Here is an 18,201-nt window from a genome sequence, read left to right as displayed (position 1 = left end):
AAAGGTGATGTTTCAGCCTTGGTGTCAATGCTTATTCAAGGTATGGAACGATGGAGAAAGGAGCATCATAGATGTTCTTATTTCATCTGCCCAAATGACTCAGCTTCAGAAAAAAAACAGGAAGGCTTTAGGTCTTTTCCCCAGCTCAGCTGCAGACAAGCAGGCAGAGGAAAGCAAAGGATTGAATGAGAAAGCAAGTAACTTTCTGAGCTCTTCCTCCACCACAGTGATTACACCAGGATATCCTTATTTCAAGCCCCTCTACTTCTAGTCATGTTCAGTTAGCCCAGATTAAAATCATTTGCACCCATGTCTTCCAGCTTGGTCTAGTCATTTTAGCAACCTTGCCTTTTCTTTGAAGGGCAGTCTCTGGACAGGGCAGGCGTGCTGGATGTTCAGGTCAACATTTCCAAAGTACATTTCTCTTCTGATATCTGAGGTTCTCATGGGTTTTTTAAGTGCAAACTTGCCTTCTATTCATTTAGGCAAGATAGAACTTTTGGTCCTGCAAAATTAGCAATGAGTCTGTTTGTGAACAACCAGATCACTGTGCTGTGGCTCATTTCACATGCAAGCAAAACTGTTAGAGGTCAGCGAAGGCAAAGCAGGGCAGTACTCGGTAGGTGAAACCAGCTACATGGAGCTGGCTGGCCTGCTGATGGGGGTTCCTCCGTTCCTAATCCTAAATTTGTACCATGTTGGGATTATGTTTGTTAGATTAGACACAGACAAGACTCTGCATTTGCTCTACCTTTCCCAGGATTGTCCACTTCTGCTTTGCAGAGGTCTCTGTCCCTATTGCAAGTCCCTGTTCCCAAGTCTTTGTGGTTTATCTAGTGCTCATCAGTCTTTTGCTTCAAGGTGTCATTTGCTGACAGGATTTATCCACATCAAGATTTCCTCAGCAGGACAATGAAAGTGGTTACTGTTTTGCTCCAGCTCTCTTAACTTGTTATTATCTTAGATTTTCCATCACTAATTATTCTTCTCTGCCTGGCTGAAGGAGAGAGGAGTGTCATCTAGTTCCACTCTGAAGGGAAAAAGCCTGGAAGTAAGGAGGCAGCATCAAATGGAGAGAGGATAAACTCTGGAGAAGGGAATGGGAGAAAGTGCTCAGGGTCAGAGCAGCAGAAGTTGCCAGGGTCAGACAATTTTCAACACAGAAGCAGATCAGCCAGGGACACACTGGGAAACAACGATTCAGCAGAACTGGGCTAAGGAAACACATGTTAATGGGGCAGCTCGAGGCCGGTGAAGTAACTAACCACTGTGGCTGAGAGCACAGTGGGCAGTGTCCCTCAGGAGTTGCAGGCTGAGGGCACTGTGCACAGCATGCCCAGCAGTGCTGAGCTGTTTGTTGGCAGCACACACCCCAGGCTGGCAGCATGCCTGGGAAATAAACATTGAAAGATGAAAGCAAGCCAGTGTGGGAGGTAGCAGCCTGCTCAGTTTCCAGCCTCTGATCACCTTCTTCCAAGTGGTGTTTCCTCACAGCGACCCCTTGTCCTACCACAATAAATGCATCGTTCCCCTCCATCAGGAAAATGAAATGACTTATGAAAGAAGGAATTGCCCAAATATTTTCCAAGATAATTGATTTTCATTCAAGAGGGTGTGCACATCCTGAGAAAGAACGTGATCTAATTTCTTCCAATAGGCTCATTGCATCCTCATAGTCTGGAGCACCAACAAAGGCCCATGGCTTTCTCATATTCTTCTCAGTCTTACTCACAGAGCTTTTCAGATGTCCACACTGGCACACTAGTATAGAAAAATCACAGCAAGTAGCGTCATGCACATGAGGTCTCAGTGCTGGTCCCTTGCACCAATGCTCCCTCACAAAATCAAAGTAAATCCCACAATTGCGTGGGTTAGGCTGGTGAAGCCTGGGCATGATAACCACCAGTTGCACAGCCTCCATCCTGCTAAGCTCTGGTTCCAGCCTAGCTCTGCTGGTATTATGAATTTTTCTTCTTGTTTATAGCAAGTAGCAAGACTATTTTCTTTCTTTTCTCCGTCCTATAATCAAATCCCCAAAATGAAACATGGTATAAAGAACAAAGTGGTTGATTATTTCCCTCTATCCAGTTACTGGTTCTTTGCCCAAGTAGCAGGCCAGAATGCCAGGTGTTTTCATTAGATGAAGACTGTTGTTGAACCTTAATCCTAACAAAAATGCTAACATCAAGAGGACTTGCTCTACAAAGAGATGATAAGGGTTTATGTTACTAAAACCTTATACTTCTGAGAAGATTTTAGGTATTTTGCATAAAATTATTTACTACACACTGGAAATGAAAATCCTACATTTTCCTATAGAGCTAATTAAAAAGTGAAACGGCCTAAAAGTTGAAGTTAAAAATGACTCATGTAACTTTTATACAAGTGGAGTCACTGTTTGATAACTGCAGAAAAGATTGTTGTGCTTTAACCCCAGCCAGCAGCTAAGCCCCACTCCCCTCTGGTCAGGTGGGGAGAGAATCAAAAGGTTAAAAGTGAGAAAACTTGTGGGTTGAGAAAAACGTAGTTTAATAGGTAAAGCAAAAGCCCTGAGCACAAGCAAAGCAAAACAAGGCATTAATTCACTACTTCCCCTGGGCAGGCAGGTGTTCAGCCATCTCCAGGGGAGCAGGGCTCTATCACACATAACAGTGACTTGGGAAGACCAACATAATCACTCCAAATGTCCCCCCTCTTCCTTCTGGTCCCCTGCTTTATATGCTGAGCATGATGCCATACGGTATGGAATATCCCTTTGGTCAGTTGGGGTCAGCTGTCCTGGCTGTGTCCCCTCCCAGCTCCTTGTGCACCCCCAGCCTCCTCGCTGGTGGGGTGGTGTGAGAAGCAGAAAAGACCTTGACCCTGTGTAAGTCCTGCTCAGCAATGAAAAGTCCCTGTGTTACGAACACTTTCTTCAGCATAAATCCAAAACACAGACCTATACTTGCTACCATGAAGAAAATTAACTCCATCCCAGCCAAAACCAGCACAAGGATAAGATGCTTTAGATGCAAAAGCTCTCAGGTGATACAGTGATAGTGAATGTTACAGAATCACATAATGGTAGAGGTTGGAAGGGAACTCTGGAGTTCATCTCGTCCAACCCACCCTGATGAGGATCAGCTAGAGCTGGCTGCCCAGGACCATGTCCAGATGGCATTTGAATATCTCCAAAGACGGAAACCCCACAATCTCCCTGGGCAACCTGTTCCACTGTTTGGTCACCTTGCTATAAAGAAGTGTTTCCTAATGTTCATGCAGAACATCCTGTGTTTCAGTCTGTGCCTATTTCCTCTGGTCCTGCCAGTGGACACCACTGTAAAGAGCCTGGCTCCATTCTCTTTGTATCCTCCCTTCGGGTATTTATATACATTGATAAGATCCTCTTCTGAGCCTTCTCTTCTACAGCTGGAACATCCCATCCCTTCCAGCCTCTCTTCACAGGAGAGGTGCTCCAATCCCCTAATCATCTTAGCGATCCTCTGTTGAACTCTCTCCAATAGCTCCGTATCTTCCTTTTACTGGGGGGCCCGGAACTGGACACCATACTCCAGCTGTGGCCTCACCAGTGCTGGGTAGAGGGGAAGAGTCCCTTGACGTGCTGGCAACACTCTTCCTGATGCAGTCCAGGATACTGTTATCCTTCTCTGCAGCAAGGTCACATTGCTGGCTCATGTTCAATTTGGTGCCCACCAGAACCCTCAGGTCCTTCTCTGCAAAGCTGCTGGGTCAGTTCCCAGCATGTGCAGGTGCCTGGGGCTGCTGCTGCCCAGGTGCAGAACCTTGCATTTCCCCATGTTGAACTGTTAAGGCTGACTAGATGCTGGCTGTGCTGGCTCTGTATTTATTTTGCTTATTGTTGCTACTTGTTAGCTCATTCTTTCTTGTGCTGTTTACGTAGGACTGCCAAGTGGCAATTTAGCAGCATTTGTGCGGGGTGCACATGAATCCTTCATGAGTGCTACCCTGCTCTACAAATGTAAATTCACACATTGGCCTCATCAGTATCACTTTGAATGCAACTAACATCAATTATGTATGTTTCATTATATTTTTCATCCTCTTCCAAGGTGCAGAATTGCTTATACAGTGTATTATTTCATCTTTGGGATTTCTGATGGTAATGTATATGCTAGGGGATGTTCTGTGTGCTGAAGCTGTCTCTTCTCCAAGGTAAACCATGCTGGTTACCTCAGACTCTTCTCACAGGACAAGCACTGCACCTTCCCCTGGTAGTCTCCACTGTTAGTTTCTTGAGGTTTTTGTTGAATTTGGGGACCCAAAACTGGACACACTATTTCACATGTAGCTGAGCAGAAACAGATAATCACTTTCCTTGGCCTACGGGCTGTGCTTCTGGTGGTATGATTTGGGATGCTCTTGGCCTCCTTTGCTGCCAGGATACACTGCTAGCTCATGGCCTGTTGTCCACTGAGACCCCACATCCTTTCCTGCAAAGTTGCTCCCCAGCCCAGCAGTCCCCATCCTGTACTGCTGCAGAGGGCTCTTCCTTCCCAAGTGCTGGACTTGTTGAATCCCCTTGCATTTGTCCTTGCTGAGTTTCATGGACTTTCTGTAAGGCCATTCCCCCCAACCACTCTAGATCCCTTTAAATGGCAGCACTGTCCTCCAGTGCTCCTGCTTTACCATCACCTGCAAACTTACTGAGTGCACACTCCATCTCCTCCTCAAAGGTCACTGAGGATGTCAAAGAGAACTGTCCTCCGCCATTCCCTGCTTGCTGCGGGTTTCCACTGCGGTACCACTCAGGGTCCCTTCCCTCTCAACTTGACATCTGGATATTTTTTCCCATCTAACTGTCCACCCTCCGCTCTGTGGTGTCCCAGTGTGTGTTTGCCAAATACAGAAAGCTGCGGTGTGCTCTGTTACTTGGAATACCGGGTGTCTTTTTGCCCCGGTGCAGCAACGAGTGATTCCTTTGCCCGGTGGGATCAGATGTTACTTCACCTGTACTTTAGCCAAGCAATGGATTTGCTACGGAGGAAGGCAGAGGAAACTGTTTGGAACGGGGAATTACTCCCTTCCGAAAACATCCGTGTCTCCAAGGGTGTCCACGCGTGAGCATTCGCTGCTCCCTTTATCCTACAAGGAGCCTCCTGACTGCTCCAAACGCAGTGCCGGGGCGGTCCCTGCCTGCGCAGCTCTCGGAGCCATCGCTTAGCGCAGCATCCGGCCGCCTCGGGAGTTACGCTTGGAGAAATCATCTTTCTACCGCCGTTCCGGCTCTGACGCCGAGCGTCCCGTGGGAATTCCGGCTCCCGGCGGGGCGGGGCCTCCGCTTGGCCGCCCTTTCCCCGCCCACCCCTACACGTGATTCCGCCCGGACCTAAAATGGCCGCCTCCCGGCGAGCCGCTGCACAGGTCGGGCATCGCGCCCGACTCCAAGATGGTGGTCAATGAAGGCAACCGGAGACATCCTAGCGGGTCAGTGCGAGCGCCGCGCCCCGGTTGGCTGGGTGACGCCCCGCCCCCTCCGGCCAGCCGCTCCCATTGGCGCCGCGGGGGGCCAGGCCGGCTCTCATTGGCCGGCGAGGTGTCTCTCCCGGTGTCTCCGCTCCGGGGCCCGGGGAACTATTTTCCATTGGGCGGAGGGAGGGAGGGGGCTCGGTCCGGTCGCTCCGGGAGCGGCACCGGCGGCGGGCCCGGGCCGGGGATGCTGCGGGCGCTGCCCCCGCAGGGACGGCGCTGAGGCGCCGCTGCCCCCCCCGGGACGGCGCAGCGGTAGGTGCTGCCTCCGGTCGGGGCGCGGGCGCGGCGGGCGGGACCCGCCTGCTCCGCTCGCCCCCCGGCGGACACAGGCGGCCGCGGCCCCGCTGCCGCCGCCCGCTGAGGCCGCGGCTGCGGGCGGGAGCTGCCGCCGTGTCCCGGCCCAAGGGAGCCGCGGGAAGGGGCGGGCAGAGCTCGGCGGTGCCCGCGGCCCGGAGAAGGGCGCCCGGGCGGGGAGGCGGGGGCGGTGTGTGGGGGCGGCCCCGCTCGGTCCCGGCGCCCTCCGGAGCGTTCGCCGCGGGCCCCCGGGTGGGGGTGTCCAACCTGCCCCCAGCCGGTGTCGGCTCCCGAGGTGACTGTGGGGCTGTGCAGGAGCAGGGGGTGGCCGGCTGTCTCCCGCCGTGCTGGGCTTGCACGCGCGTTTCTCCGTATGGAAATCGCGCTGGAAAAATTGCCACTGAAGAGCCCTTGGGGCGCAAAAGCTCCTGTTAACCCCTTCTGCGGAGGGGGGTGCGCTGAGCATCAGGCCGCGTCTCCCGTGAGCATTCGTAAAAGTTTGGAAGTGGTCGTTATGAGTGTCTGACTCGGAGTTATGAATGGATTCTTGGAATTGTAGAAGCAGTAAATCGAGTTATTTCTGCTGCTGTTGTTAACTTTGTACTTCAGTACTTGCACTGAACCACAGTAGCTTAATCCCACGGAATACATTTCTGTCTCTGATATGTTTATTTCATCAGGGTTGTGTATCATCTGATCTTCTATTCTTACGAATGCAGCATGTACAGGAGTTATGTTTCCATTCCCTGAATGTTTACAGAATGCTTCTCTGTTTCATTTTTTCCCCCTTCTGTCTCCTCTTGAGAGCTTCTTGAAGTTTTCTGCAGTGTTTCTGATTGTAAGCTGTAAATTTTATGCTGTATGGGGTACCATATCCCATCATGTGAGGTGTGATCCCTGGCAGTACCATGCAAACCAAGGACACTTTTTCACTGGAGCTAATGCCAGTGTGGTTTGGGAATGTTATGTCCATGGAAATCGAGATGTGGTCCATGCACCTCAAGACCTCCTGTCATGCAGGTTTGTGGCATTAAAGGCTTCCTGCTGAAGATGCCATGAACCTCTCAGCCCAAGCATAACCCCCGTTACCTTGAATATCCCCAGTTGATGAGTTTGCTGCAGTGAGAGATTTGAAAGGAGGCAAGTTACCAAGTTAGCAACCTCCTACTTCATTCAGTTGTCAATCTGTAAACCAAGATACTCAAGTGGACCTGGTATCAAAGCAATAGCCTTAGCAATAGAGTCTCTGTCAGAAGAGGTTTATTTCTTTACATTTTTGTACATGAGTAAGTGTGGTGGAGTGAATTAACTATACTTCTAGGGTGAAATCTTTGTCAGTCCAAAGCAAACTGCAAAAAAGAGAAACCAAAACAATTTTGAGACCTGATGGACTGAGCTGATGAAATCTGTTCTGATTTTCTAGTTGGTCTAAATATCCTCCATCTAATCTCGTTTTGGAATTGCATTAGCAATATAAACCAGCCAGTAAGTTCAGACAGCTGGGTAGCAATAGCTTGACATGACTTCATATGTATGAGAGTATTGGAAAAATGCCTGGGTTAGTCCTTGGAGGAATATCTAGAATTTCTCTTCTATTGCTCTTTTAATGATGGCAGGTACATCTAAGAAAGAGAGAGCAGATGGAAGGGATTAGAAATCAACTGTGTTCTAGCAGAAAGGGCTTTTTTTTAATCTTCTTTGAAACATGCGAAACCTGTCACTCTGCAGCAAGGTTCTGGAGAGATGAGTGATTGTTCATCAAATTAGATGTGGCAATTCCCATGGTTCTGTGATGGACTAATGACCCGAGATGGTGTACCATGCAATTTTTGGTCTCATTCATTATGTTTTAGGTTAAGAGATGTGTTTTAGTCTAATCAAACAACAGTGATGCTTGCTGTTAATAGTTGTAAACCACCTTGTCCTGTGATAGCCTGTTGCAAAGTAGCTCAATTTTTGGTTGGTACTTCATGGATTCAAATCACTCCATGTAACTTTCCTACAGTAAGTTTAGCTATTCTTAAGATTTTGTTAAAGTGGTGGTGTTTTGTTTACTGCTACAAATAGTGCAAAGAAATGTAAAATCTAAACAGGACACCTTTTTGTTTACTAAGCTGTACGTTCCTGACTTTGTAGAATGAAAGATGTAAAGGCTCTGTCATAAACTCCTAAAATATTGAGTAATCCTTAAGTAGCTGTCTATTTTAGGCTGATTTCCTTGCCTTTTTTTCCCCAAGAGCTATGCTTCCTAGTTTCTTCAACCCTGGGGGAAATTAGCACTTAGTTTTATGTTGTGGTATTTGTGCCTAGAGGCTTCAGTAAGGCACAAGGTTTGGTTGTGTTGAGCAACATGCAGTGCCTCCCGTCCATCTGATCATGGCCTGTATTGTACTGACAAGCTGTCTGTCCTGCAAAACTACCTGTCTAGTTTAAAAAAATGCATTTTGATTTATGGGGTTTGGGGTCTGAAGGATTTCCAACTTTTCTGATATGTTGACCTATGCATGAGTTTGAAACAAACATGCAATTGCTCCATTAAATAAGGAGTGCCCTGAAGTGATAACATATTTGTGTGGTTTGGTTGTTGGACAGCTTATTTTAATCTTTGAGCTATATCTAGTTAAAATGTATTTAAAATTTAGTAAATGTATGCTATACCTTCTGGAGCCCTTATACTTTGTCAGCTTGATAAATTAACTTTGACACACTGAATATTTTTCACCAGCTAACATAGCTGTTAGTTAAGTTAAATAAAGGAGAAGAGCCCACATGCTCTCTCCATGCATACAGCTGGACATTTCTGTTAAATTTTTCAACAAAAATGAGATTTTGATTGGTTTTTAAAGCTCCATGAATACACTAATTGGTGAATCATCTAATGTGTAGTTTAGTTTCAGGAAATATGAAATGGCTCACTAACTTTGTAGTTATAAGATTATGCAGACCTTCTGAAAAATCTCAGTAAGAAAATGTGTGCAGTGGTGGTGGTTGATATTTTTGGCTGTGAGAGAGGCTGGCTAAAACTCAATGCAGTTATGCATAGTCTGCACTAGTTTATATGATAGGAATTCACTTGAAGAATTATCTGGAAGGAAGAAAGAATAATTTTACATGTTTATCTGCTCTCAGGACCTTATCCAGATTTTGCTGAAAAAGTTTGCAGTCAGGAACCTCTTCTAGCTGTGTAATGGATCCTGAATTCTTGGATAACGTGGTAGTTGCTTTTCACCCTGTGCTTTTACACGGCAGTGGTTGTTGAATTCTTCAGCCTTAATGTTGGACAGCTGCAAAACGTTTAAAGCCTATCTTTGAAAGATTGCGATAAGGAGGGGGAGGTGGAGGCTGGCCCAGATAAGTAATACTTCTTGAGGACTCTGGAGTATTTTCATTATGTAGCTGTATACTGTGTGTTCATGGCTAGCTGGATACTCCTTGATTATGTTCTGCGTTATCAGCTGAAGTATTTAAACCAGTTCTCCTTTCTTGTGAAAGTTTGGGTCTTTACAGTAGTTGAAGAATCAAAGAAGTCAGGAATTTGGTTTTTGTTTTACTGCAGCAGAATAAGAACAATTTCAGTGCAGTACATAAGTACTCTGTGTAAAGTCAAGGTTTTTGTAACAAATATTTTCATTGTTGTTGAAGAAGCCCAGAGCATTCTTAAGATACTCTTATATTGCAATACATATTGCAATACTTATGGTGAGCACCAGTTTCTTGCAGGCAGAAACTTTTACAGTGTTTGTAAGTGCTTCAGTGACTTCTGATTGGAATACATTTACAGAGGTGATATTTGAAAGATTGTGTGAAAACTTAAGTAGGGTAGAAGCAGTAGAAAATAGTTTTTCTGCAGTAATAAATCTGATAACGTTTTTGTTCTTCTTCAGCAGAATGAATTTTGATAGTAATTTAACAATCAGCCTGGCTCCCAGATGAAATAACTTGGGCCTTGTTGCTCAAGACCCAAATGTCAATCATAGGATTAAGAATTGTAATTCTGGGATAAAAAATGTCTGGCACTTTACCACCTAATATTCCCATTAGGCTGGTAGAGACTCAAGGACTGCAGTTGAATGAATTAGGCTTGATCAAGACTGTGATAAAAACTGATTCTAGATAATGTCTTAGACCTTTTGGCCTTTAATAACAAAAATTTATCTTGTAGTGATTGCTTTTCTTCATGGAGCTTGGCTGGCTAAGGATGAACATGTTTATTAGGGCTGACCTGCAAGTACCTTGTTTCTTGAAAAGAACTTGAACACCAGGCTTCCATCTCTGAGATGTCTCTAACTTCTGATATCTTGAATTTTGTCTGCTTAGGTACATATGCTTTTATATCTAACTATATACGCTGCCTCTGAACCTTGAGTTTTTGGTTTTGCAGTAAGACCTGTGCAGGAGAGCCTGATTTACTGACTGATTCGCTTATGAAAGAAATACCTAGTACTAAACTTTGTTTTAGAGGAGCTTTTGCATTTGTCATCTGTGAAGAAAGAGGCATTTTAATCATTCCAGTAGTGCATTAAGAGATCTTATTCTTTTGAAGTGGCATATGGATAAAGTGAATTAATTTTAGTCTGCAAATTATCTTTAATCTTCAGTTGACTTGTATCTTTGTGTGATGTTTGGTTAAACACACTGCTTAGTTGATGCTTTGTTTTCTTAAGTCTTTAATTTTTACATTTTTGTTGGGGAGTGGTGAATTAAGTACTATTTTTTAAGCATATGTTAAATCTCACTTGGATAGAATGTGGAAGTCAATTAAATATACAAGAATTTTAAAACTGGTTTGTAGCTTACTTCAGATGAACTAGATGAGTAGTTAACCCAGCAATTTTATCAAAATACGTTTTTTTAATTTAAAATTTGCTCAGTGAGTTAAATTTTCTATTCAGTTGTGTCTTGCAGTATTTAGTCTTGGTAGATATAATTTTTCATTTGTTGGTCTTACTCATGGCTTGGAAGAGGAAAATAACTACGTATTTTTAAGCTGTCGAACAGTTGTGGTGGTAAAATTTTTAACAGTTAAGATTGAGAGGACTGGCTAAGACATTCTTTACTAAAAGAACATTCCTTTTAACACAAAGCTAGCAGTCTGTGGTTGTTTCCACCTTTCTACTTAGGAGCTAGGATAATACCTAGTGGTGGGTGTGCCACTCCTGTGGGTTCCACCAAGAACCATCTCTCCATATTGTCATGTTATTTACTGCTTGAGTCCTCCTTAGAATTGTGGGTGTTTAGCAGAGGACTTAAGGAGTCCATCCCCTCCAGGGGTGGGTACCTGGCTTTGTTAACATGGAAATGAATGCTTTTCCTTACCTTTTTTTCTGAAACAGTATATAGGATGGGTCTCTGCAATCGCTTGGCAGAGAACCAGAAAAGATGGTGTGAATTGATCATAGTTAATAAAGCTTCTGTTTGACCTGTCTTAAATTGCACCTGTGTTATTATGCACTTGGAGTCCCCAGATTCTTTGACACAGTTTCTCAGTTTTTATTCTACTGGTTCAGTTAATCCACAGTGTTCTTATCTCTTTTCTCCTCTGGGTTAATTGTTAATGGGTTGTTAAGGGAGGCCAACTCTGAGTGCTAAGAGTGTACTGGGATGTGTGATAAGAGTATAGGGGTGCGGACGGGTAATGGTGTTGTGTTGTCCCTTCAGACTGCAGTGACTTATTTGTTCTTAAGTCTGTCTCATCTAGCCACCCTCTTAATGTAAGGAAAGTCTCTTGAATCCAGAGAGCAAAGTTTCTGCTGCCAAGATCTCACTGGGTATCTCTGCAAGTTCTCGCCAGTGGCTTAATCCATTTGGACATTTGACATTATTTAAAACTTTGGCAACAAACATAATCTGCTTTGATTTTGCTTTAATTTTATTTGTTAATAGTATATTGAGGTCTTAATGCATATTGTCACAATGATGGTAGATTGGAGTTTCAGTGTCAGACCTGCTTTATCTTCAAAAATATATGTGGTTTATCCACTGACGAAATTTCTTATGTTTATTGTCCTTAAGATCTGGACACCTTATTTATGGAAGCAAGAAATTTGGCAACAGGAACTCTTGTCCTTTACCAATGTAGGACAAATCTTGTGTAATAATTTATGTTAAAATTGTGAGATTAAAATTACTGATGGAATAATCTTGTAGAATTCAAAGGTACTATTTCTGGGTTTAAAACTCTGAATTGCAAACCTTCCTTCTTCTGGGAGAGGATATCAGGAATGTGTTAATAAATAGGTCACGTGTTATTGTATTCTTTGCTGAGCAGCAAAGACAAGCTTTTTATTAGGTGTACCCTGTGATGGTCAGGACTATTCTTATGTTACATCCCATTACTGTATTTCAGGAGCGTGTCGTCTGCCTGTTAGTATTTGCTGACATGATTAGCATATAGCCTGGTTTGGCAATTAACAAGATCCTCTCCCATCTTTGGTTATGACATTGTTTCTTTCATTAACTTAGTTCTCTTTAGAAGAGAATGTTTGAAATGGTCTTTTACAGAAAATCTACCTTTATACTGGATGCTTAACGTAATGTGATCTGGTAAAATTGTAGAAATACTGATTTTTTTTTTTTTAAATTTTTTTAAAATCCCTATTCACTTAATCTCTTTGGGAAGGAAAATTTCATTTTTTGTTCTTTCTCATAAAGATAACTTAGCAATTAGTCTTCCAGTATAACAATTCCAAAATAAATTCTCGTAGATCTTCTATGGCTTTCATGTCTCAATTAAAATGTTTCCAAGTTCAGTTAATCCATACCATAGTGTATATTACAGAGGTATTTTTATTGCCTATTGAACATTATTCTAGCAAAAATTATTTTAATAAATACAAGGACTCTCTCAGATTGACCTGCTAATCTCCTGTTTGCCTTTACTGGAACTAAAAAGATAAAATCTGGGAATTGACCAGAAGTTTTAATTTTTATAGTGCTAAAACAGTTATGCTATAAGAAGTGAGAAAGCTGCTTTGCCTCAAGAATCTGTTTGACCAGTGTCACTTCTCATGTGCAGAGGATATGGTTTTGTTCTCTCAAATTCCTTGGGGTTTGAAGCATCTTTTAGAGGATTTAGCATTTTGTCATTAGAACTGTTAGTCCTTATGTGCATATGACATGGTTTTGTTCTCTCAAACTCCTTTGGGATTAAAGTGTCTATTAAAGGATTTTCAGTGTTTTTGTCGGAATGAATGTGACTAACATTCAAAACTATCAAGTAGTTACACTCATCTGTAGCTCAGAGTTGCTTATGTGGGGGACTGATGACCACTGCGTTGAACAAATCTTCTATTTTGGTACTTGTCTAACAGTTGTGAACAGAATAAATAGGGTTAGGGGTCTTTAAGGTCCAGACCAGTAGAGGAATTAGCGTCTGAAAAAGTAGTAGTCATCTTATATTTTAGAATAAGATTTGGACTTAGATTCAGTATGACACTGGTTTTGGAAAAACATTTTGTTCTGGAGTTGTATATAATTCAGACAAAACTGACTTTTTGTTGATTGAACTTAAACTCGTTTTCAGGACTAGTTCAAAAGCTGGCTTCTAGGGGCTAACTCCTCAGTGGCCTGAAAGTTTGAAATCTTGCTTTGTGTTGTTTGGTTTGTCGCTTCCCCACATCTGATGATGACTGTTGTATTTTTTTTGTGACTGCTGTTTAGCTTTTTTTTCACAACTAGTTTTGATCAGAATTTTAAGAATGGAAAAAATAGCATAGTAATGTACCATGAGTTGTTTCTTCTGAGACTGTCCATATTTGTGATATTTGGAAATCCTTGTTGGTAGCGAGCTCTGTAGGAATGTTACATCTCTGTTTTCAGCAATACGGTTTATTTGGGTAGAAGATATTGTCCTGGAGTATCACAGATAGGAGTAACTGCAAATCTTCAGTTTATTTTGTAAATGCTTTTTAAAATAGAAATTACTTTGCTTAAAGGCTCAAGAATTATCATGTTACAAAATCACATTTTGTTTCAGTTATGCAAATAATTCCCTTATTTTGACTGTGTATCAGTAAAAGCAAATGCTGCAGAATATCTACATAGCCCATGAATTCTATATTTTTCAAACTTCAGTCAAATATCATATATTAGTCAGTTTTGCACCACGATAAGCCGATTGTCTCAATGCTAATAAAGTTAACATGGCATAGTAACAGTGTATCTATGCATGGTGGAGGAATATGTCATCCCTGCACTTGCTTTAAAACCTGTAATAAATGAAAAGAATATTGATTTTCCAGTTTCGTTGACAGAGGCATATATAATTTCACTTAAGTTTCTTAATGGGACACCTGCCATGGTGTTTTCCATTTTCATGAGAAATAGAGAGGCACTAATAATTTTGGTTTTCCTTTCCTCATAATCCCAGAGAGCAGTGAGAAAATCAATCCTGAAAATTGTAGAGAAAAATGAATAGTGTTATGAAAGGAGATAAAATGCCATGCAGTTACAGTTTATAACTTGTTTCTTACTATGAAATTTCATAAAATTATATTCCTCCTTTTTAATATTAATGAGTCTGACAGAAGTTTGATACCACGAAGATGAACAAAGCAGTAGTTTTGTCCTTTTTGTTATGCAGTACAAATATAGAAAAAGATTGTTCAGAGTCCATTCTCAATTTTTCCCCATACACTCACTGCTTGTATCTCATTTTCTGGGTTTCTCACAAATGCTGGGCTTGGTTTCTTCTGTTACTCCATAGACTTGCTTTTCTTTGTACCATTAAGTTATAGCTCTAATGCCAAAAAATCTACTTCGCAATTTAATTTTGGCTGACTTGAAGAGGGTCAGTAATTATAGTTACAGTTTCCAGCAAGTTGAGTTTTTCCAGAAGCCTTTCTATGAAGAATGTGACTGTGGATTAATTGAACATAAAAATGAGTCAAAAAACTTTTTTCTGCCAAAGGCAAACATAGGAGTAGGTGCTAGTAAGGTTTTCAAAACTCTGTTACCTAGGTAATTTGTAGATGTAGTGTGAGCTGTGGCCCAAAGAAGTGTAAAACTGATTTAATTTAGTGAGAAAGTTACTGGGGTACAGCTTACCTGTAAAATAGATAACAATTCTCTGTAAGTCTTTTAGTTTTCACTCTTAGAAACAGGTCAATGTTGAGGCATTTTTAAAGTCTACTGCCTCCAAGCTTCCTGCCAACTTGTAAGGCTGTCATCTCTAAAGCATGGTACCCTGTCTTTTTTCAAGTTATTCTGAATTCAGAGAGGACAGTAAGTTAGCAGTTGTTGATTTAAGAATACACTGGCATCATAGATGACATACCTAACAGAATTTCTTCTCTTCTGCATTGCTAGTTTATGCACATTCCTTTAGTGTCCTGGAGGGGCTGAAGAGGCAACAGGGGTGCTCTGAGGCATCAGGATGACGTACTTCAGTCATTCCATAGCGTGTGATAGTACTCAGCTGATACCTCTCTTCTGAAGGATGTTTAGTTCTGTGGTTTCATTAATCACTGTAAGTTTTCCTGATGCTCAGGGTGCACTTTTCTTTTATAAATACATCATGGTAAAAGGAATGATCCAGAGGGAAACATTTTGCAAATGTAGCTGAGTTTGTTACTAGCATGGAAAAATAGTCTAGGTCTTTGCTGTTGGAAACCTGTGTGATTTGCATATAGCAGGAGTTACGGTGTTACAGATACAGTTATGTAGAAAAAAATTCTGGTCTTTAATTTGGGACAGTGATGAAAGCCAAATCAGGAAGAGAATGTCAATGTACAAAGGTACCTCTCTGTTACAAAATCTCACTAGGTAGGCCTGTCAGCACCATTTGCAAATCCCTTAAGTATAACTGAATCCAGTGCTCCTGATCTTTGTTTCCTACTCATTTGGCTTTGCATGTGTATTTTATCTTTTTACTAATTTTGGAGCTGAACCATGTATTTAGCTCTAATGGGAAGTGATTGTACTTCAACATTTGAGGTAGTTAAATGCCTCTATGCAGGAGCTAAGCCTGGGGCTCAAATAAACATATGTAAAATTGCTACTCAGGCTTTGCACAAGCATACCTGTCCTATGTGTGCAGGAATCAAGGAGATGGAGTAAACTGTGTACTCATGCACTCTGCTTGTTGTGTGGGAGTGAACAGAAAGAAGATAGACTTGAGCCATCTGGATGAGGAACAGCAGCAAAGGAGTGTATAATAAAGTGAGGGCGGTGGGTTCTGTGTGTGCACTCTGCCAAGTGAAGCTGCAGTGTGTCAGCAGTAGCACAGCCACAGGTGGTCGTGATGCCAAACTTGTGTGTGATCCCTGGGCTGTAACGTAGTGCCAGCCTGGTAAAATAATTATTTTTGCTTTTGCATCTTTCTCCCCACTAGTCATGTAGAAAGGACATATGACCATGGAAATCTGTTGTGGGGCAGATCTGTTGAGGGAGGTCATTAAAGTCCTTGGACATGTCCAGAGGAGGCCAACAAAGCTGGTGCAAGGGGTGGAAGGAATGTCTTGTGAGGAACAGCTGGGGAACTTTAGGCTTGTATAGATTGGAGAAAATGAGGCTGAGGGGTGACCTCATTGCTCTGTACAGCTCTCTGTGGAGGGGAAGTGGAGAGGGAGGTGCTGAGATTTTTTTCTGGGATCAAGGTAGGATGTGTAAGAATGGTTCAAAGCTGCTCCACCATGGGTTCAGACTGGACATTAGGGAGTATTTCTTCAAACACTGGAACAGGCACCTCAGAGAGGTGGTCAGTGCCCCAAGCCTGTCAGTATTTCAGAGGCATTTGGACAATGGCCTTAACAATGTGTTTTAACTTGGTCAGCCCTGAATTGGTCAGGTATTTGGACTAGATGATCAGTATTTTCCCTCCCAACTAAAATAGCCTGTTCTTTAAAACAAACAAGCTGAAAAAAAATCCCAACAACAACCAACTGGTATTTAGACAAAGGTGTAACTTTGTACCAAATGTAGCTGTATTCAAAGGTATTTCAGTTTTTAAGTCGGGTACATGTAGTGCTCTTCTCATGAGACTTCAAATAGCTTGAAATTGCCTTTAGTCAGAGTTGAAAAATGGTAACTGGATGTAAAGAGTTAGTGGTCATGGCTGTTTTGGGTTCTATTTATATATCATCTGAATTTAAATAGAATGTCCAGGACTGCTTGGAAGAGAATAAGAAGAGTGAAGAAAAACCTCTCCTGTTCATTGTATTTTATTATGGTTGAGGTGGGGTTTTTTCCCCCCTCTTCAGACTCTGAGGGATCTTATCTGGTCCTTATGGACTTTAGCTCCTGCTTACTGTGGGCCTAAAAGTCCTCTGTTTTCAGTATTAACTTTAGAGAATATTGTCTTCTGCATATGTCCGTGTTGTTTCACTTTCTTGTTCACTGCCTCCACTTGGTACTCTTAGAATGGAGTATACCATTGTACAAGGTCAAGGCTGTGAAGTTTTCCAGTTGACTGTAATATCTCTGAGGCTTGCAAAGGTCACCTGGATTTACCTTCAAATGTTTTCTGGAGAAAACAAAATGGCATAGAGTGTTAATGTTACCTGATCTTAATGAATAAACAAATAGTGGGAATTTTTAGAAAGAAAAATTTTTATTTGTGTTGCTGGATCATCCTGCTCTGTCATTTCACTGAACTTGACATTGACCATTACACAAATAACTCCAAGAGTGTCTAGTTATTCACCTGTCAGTTTGCAGACTCATAATGGGCAATTGGAATGGTTTGGTTCTGTATCATTGACAAAGTATCCTGTTTTGTTGCACAGCTGTAAACTTCTGTAGAGAAATATATTGCTGCTTAAGTGAGAATGGGAGTTCAAACATGAGTCATTGTTCCCACTGGTGTTCCTCTGTCATCTGTTTCTTCTGTAGATAATAGGAAGGGTTAGAAACATTTTAAGAGATGGTATGTTCAGTTGCTTACAACTTTCTTGATCTCTGATCTTCTGGACTGAAATACTTTATGCCTTTTCTTTGCCTTGAGTTTAATTTTGTTTAAATTTTTCAGCCAAAGTTCTTTGTCTGTTTTCATAAACAAAACTATAGAATAATTGTGCCAATTTTTTATGTCGGTCTCTTCTTTGAAACATTGTAGTGCACCTCTGAACTGGAACATCTATTTGAAATTTGTCAGTGGGCAGCCTCTGACTGAGCTTTGTTTTAATTTTACATGAAAATAGGTTAGAATTGAGCCAATTCTCTTTCTGAAAATTTATGATCTTGACATGGCAGTGGTTTTTGGTTGGGCTTTTTTTTTTTTTGGTAGTGTTCCCTGGAGACTTGTCTGCACTGTGTGTGTGCTCAGCAGGGTTTTTGTTTGAAATACCTCTGGACTGCAATAAGCTGTGCAGAGCTTGGGAACACAATTGTCCCAAGTTAATTAGGGGGCTGAGGGGGATCTTATGGCTTAAAGCCAGGTGGGAAATCTCTGAGATAGCCCTGGCACGTGTCAGCTCCAGA

At 42.3% G+C, this 18,201-nt stretch overlaps 1 protein-coding gene across 2 annotated transcripts in view; it reads left to right on the top strand.

Annotated features, from left to right (window-relative positions):
- SOCS5 (suppressor of cytokine signaling 5) overlaps window positions 1–18,201 on the top strand; it is a 44,875-nt gene that overhangs the window by 7,746 nt on the left and 18,928 nt on the right. Inside the window, exon 1 of one of the 2 annotated variants that reach the window (XM_027681802.1) lies at window positions 5,653–5,742. The exons of the other annotated variant lie outside the window; for it this stretch is intronic. The gene's annotated coding sequence lies outside the window, so the exon portion shown is untranslated. Of the gene's footprint in view, window positions 1–5,652; window positions 5,743–18,201 lie in introns of those variants that run through there. 2 annotated transcript variants of the gene reach the window in all.

The sequence above is a fragment of the Neopelma chrysocephalum genome, unplaced genomic scaffold (assembly GCF_003984885.1).
Source record: "Neopelma chrysocephalum unplaced genomic scaffold, ASM398488v2 Primary Assembly neopelma1_61b, whole genome shotgun sequence".
In the NCBI taxonomy this organism is placed as follows: domain Eukaryota; kingdom Metazoa; phylum Chordata; class Aves; order Passeriformes; family Pipridae; genus Neopelma; species Neopelma chrysocephalum.
The sequence above is the reverse complement of the archived record's forward strand: the minus strand, read 5'-3'. Positions and strand labels throughout refer to the sequence as shown.